Below are 4,575 nucleotides of genomic sequence, written 5' to 3'. Positions count from 1 at the left end.
TCCAGCCTGAGCGACAGAGCAAGAGCTGTCAAAAAAATAAATAGTCCGGGCGTGGTGGCCCACGCCTGTGATCCCAGCACTTTGGGAGGCCGAGGCGGGCGGATCACGAGGTCAAGAGATTGAGACCATCCTGGCCAACGTGGTGAAACCCCGTCTCTACTAAAAATACAAAAAAAATTAGCCGGGCATGGTGGTGACTGCCTGTAGTCCCAGCTACTTGGGAGGCTGAGGCAGGAGAATTCCTTGAACCCGGGAGGCGGAGGTTGCAGTGAGCCGAGATCGCGCCACTGCACTCCAGCCTGGCGACAGAGCGAGACTCCGTCTCAAAAAATAAATAAATAAATAAATATTAAAAAATAAAATTTTTTAAAAGAAAAGGAGAGACAAAGAGAGCCCTGCTCCCTCATCCTGCACCTAAAATGGTCCTGCCCCCAAGGACCCCTTTAACAACCACCGTATCCCCCGTCCCCGCGCCGTAACAATCCTTGGCTACTAAGTAGTAATTCTTTTATTTATTTTTTATTTTTTTGAGATGGAGTCTCACTCTGTCGCGGAGGCTGAAGTACAGTGGCGCCATCTGGGCTCACCGCAACCTCCGTCTCCGGGGTTCAAGTGGTCCCCCCGCCCTCAGCTTCCGGAATACCTAAGACTACAGGCGCGGGCCACCACTCCCGGCTAATTTTTGTATTTTTTAATAGAGACGGGGCTTCACCATGTTGGTCAGGCTAGTCTCGAACTCCTGAGCTCAAGTGATCCGCCTGCCTTGGCCTCCCAAAGTGCTGGGATTACAGGGGTGAGCCACCTCTCCTGGACTAAGTAGCAGTTCAGTCTCCCTTCTCTGTGGCTCCCTGCCTTGCGCGAGTCACAGCCCGGCGACTCCTCGCCCAGCCTTCCGCGCCGACGTTGGGCCGGCAGGACGCGCGGGGGCGCTGGCGGCGCGCAGACCAGGGCAGGCGGAGCGCGTTGACTGAGGGTGCTCGGGCAGTAGAACTTGCGTGTCCATAAATCACTGCAGTCATGTGACGAGCACCGCTCCAAAGCTCTGGACTGGCTCTGCGGCAGACAGGTTGCGGCCGAGGAGCCTAACTCGGCCTGGACTAGCCGCGGAAGAGCTAGGACTTAGAGGCGCGAAAGTGACTCGGCGAGGCCGGAGCGCAGGGTGGCTTCCGGGGCCCGGGGGACGTCGGCGCTTATGGGTGAACAGGCTGCCTGGAGGGTGGGGACTTGGAACGCTGGGCTGAGGAGTAGGCTTTATCCCTTAAGGGTAGGGAGCACGGGGAAAAGGGTGTGAACCTCATGAGTGACAGCATCAAATCTGCCAATTAGAAAACCCGTTCCCGTGTAAACCAAGAGGGAAGCAGTGAGGAGAGATGGGCGAGTCAAGACTGCCCAGGCTTTACTGGGCACAGTGGGTCACCCCTGTAATCCCAGCACTTTGGGAGCTCCAGGCGAGTGGATCACTTAAGGTCAGGAGTGCGAGATCAGCCTGGCCAACATGGTAAAACTACGTCTCTACTGAAAATGCAAAAAATTAGCCGGGTGTGGTGGCGGGCGCCTGTAATCTCAGCTACTCGGGAGGCTGAGGCAGAAGAATCGCTTGAACCCAGGAGGCAGATGTTGCAGCCGAGATCACATCACTGCCTTCCAGCCTGGATGACAGAGCAAGACTCCATTTCAAAAAATAAAAATAAAAGACTGCCCAGGCTGCCAAGCAAGCACGTTGACACCTTGATCTGGGTGCTAGCGTTGGAGAAGTCCAGAATTGAATCGTGACTCCCCTGCCTTGTGGCTAGGTGACACTGGCTGCGGGAGAGGCCTCTTAGCTGGTTTCCTCCTTGGTGAAATGTGTGCCCCCTCCCGGGGTGGTAAGGATGACATTACATAATGCTTAGCACTGGCACCTGGCACAGAAGTAGCTTAACAAATTGCCAAAGTGAAAAAACTAAAAATAATGCTTGTGCTGGTGAAGGTGGAAAGCCAGCACTAACTTCCTGTGTTGGTTCATCTTTCTGGAAAGCAATTTGCAAATTTTATATCAAGAATCTTGGGCCGATGTGGTGGCTCACGCCTGTAATCCCAGCACTTTGGGAGGCCGAGGCGGGCGGATCACCTGAAGTCAGGAGTTAGAGACCAGCCTGGCCAACATGGTGGAACCCCATCTCTACTAAAAATACAAAAATTAGCCGCGCATGATGGCAGACGCCTGTAATCCCAGCTACTCGGGAGGCTGAGGCAGGAGAATTGCTTGAATCCAGGAGCCAGAGGTTGCAGTGAGCCAAGATTGCACCATTGCACTCCAGCCTGGGTGACAAGAGCGAAACTCCATCTCAAAAAAAAAAAAAAAAAAAAAAAGCACATGTTTTGCCCTTTGACCCAGTGACACCACTTGTAGGAGTCTAGCCTAAGAAAATAATCAGAAATGAGACTTTTACAAGATAGCAGGTTGTTCATGGAAACATTTATATATTTTTTTCTTTTTTCTTTCTTTTTTTTTTTTAAAGACAGGGTCAGCTGGGCGCGGTGGCTTACGCCTGTAATTCCAGCACTTTGGGAGGCTAAGGTGAGTGGATCGCCTGAGGTCAGGAGTTCGAGACCAACCTGGCCAACGTAGTGAAACCCTGTCTTTACTAAAAATACAAAAAATTAGCTGGGTGTGGTGGTGGGCACCTGTAATCCCAGTTACTCAGGAGACTGAGGTAGGAGAATCACTTGAACCTGGGAGGCAGAGGTTGCAGTGAGCCAAGATCGTGCCATTGCACTCCAGCCTGGAAAACAAGAGCAAAACTCCGTCTCAAAACAAAACAAAACAAAGAGGCCGGGCGCGGTGGCTCAAGCCTGTAATCCCAGCACTTTGGGAGGCCAAGGCGGGCGAATCACGAGGTCAGAAGATCGAGACCATCCTGGCTAACATGGTGAAACCCCGTCTCTACTAAAAATACAAAAATAATTAGCTAGGCGTAGTGGCGGGCACCTGTAGTCCCAGCTACTCGGGAGGCTGAGGCAGGAGAATGGCGTGAACCCAGGGGGCGGAGCTTGCAGTGAGCCGAGATCGCGCCACTGCACTCCAGCCTGGGGCACAGAGCAAGACTCCGTCTCAAAAAAAAAAAAAAAAGAGACATGGTCTTGCTCTGTCTCCCAGTCTGGAGTGCAGTGGAACGATCACAGCTCACAGCTCACTGCAGCCTTTCCCTCCCTGGCTCAATGGAGCCTCCTACCTCAGCCTCCTGAGCAACTGGGACTACAGGCCCATGCCACCATGCCCAGCTAATTTTTGTATTTTTTTTTTTAAAGACAGGGGTTTCACTATGTTGCCCGAGCTGGTCTTGAACTCATAGGATCAAGTGATTCTCCTGCCATGGTCTCCCAAAGTGCTGAGATTACAGGCATGAGCCACCACACTCAGCCAAAACATTATTTATAATAGCCATCTGGAAAAGAATCAACTTTAGGGGAATAGCTAAATAAGTCATGGTGTCACCTTTTAAGGAACAGTGCACAGCCATCAGAAATTATGTTTTCAAAGGATAAACACCCACAATATGATGTGAAGTGAGCTCACCAGCTTATAAAATGCAGGCACATTACCATCCCAGGTGTGTAGTGGAGTGGACTCGTGTTTTTGTTTTGTTTTGTTTTTTTGAGACAGAGTTTTGCTCTGTCACCCCGGCTGGAATGCAGTGGTGCGATCTCGGCTCACTGCAGCCTCTGCCTCCTGGGTTTAAGTGATTCTCCTGCCTCAGCATCCTGAGTAGCTGAGACTACAGGCATGCACCACCACACCCGGCTAATTTTTGTATTTTCAGTAGAGATGGGGTTTCACCGTATTGACTAGGCTGGTCTGGAACTCCTGACCTCAAGTGATCTACCCACCTTGGCCTCCCAAAGTGCTAGGATTACAGGCGTGAGCCACTGTGCCAGGCCTTGCAGACCTATTCTGCTCCAGTACTTTATCTATCTATCCCTTCTCATGGACTCTATCCGTTCTCATGATGATGCCATATACTTTGATGATTATAGCTTTAGAATATGTTTACCCCTGATAGTGCAAGCCCCTGACATTGTCATTCTTTAAAAAGTTTTTGCTAATTCTCAATTATGTATTTTTTTTTTCAGATACTTTATAGAATTTTGTCAAACCTTCCCCAGCCTCTGAAATCCCACCAGAATTTTTGTTTGTTTTTGAGGCAGAGTCTCGCTCTCTCGCCCAAACTGGAGTGCAGTGGTGCAATCTTGGCTCACTGCAACCTCTGCCTCCTGGGTTTGAGTGATTGTTGTGTCTCAACTTCCCAAGTAGCTGGGAATACAGGCGTGCACCACCACACCCAGCTAATTTTTTGTATTTTTAGTAGAGATGGGGTTTCACCATGTTGGCCAGGCTGGTCTCGAAATCCTAACTTCAGATGATCTGCCCTCCTTGGCCTCCCAAAGTGCTGGGATTACAGGCATGAGCCACCAAACCTGGACCTCATCAGAGTTTTGATTGGTGTTGCACTAAATATGTTTAAATTGGAGAAAAACTAACATCTTTACCCCCGGTTTTTCAGTTTAAGAAGGAAGTAAATGGGCCAGGTGTTA

Source organism: Theropithecus gelada, chromosome 15 (assembly GCF_003255815.1).
Source record: "Theropithecus gelada isolate Dixy chromosome 15, Tgel_1.0, whole genome shotgun sequence".
Classification (NCBI taxonomy): Eukaryota; Metazoa; Chordata; class Mammalia; order Primates; family Cercopithecidae; genus Theropithecus; species Theropithecus gelada.
This window is presented reverse-complemented; position numbering follows the sequence as displayed.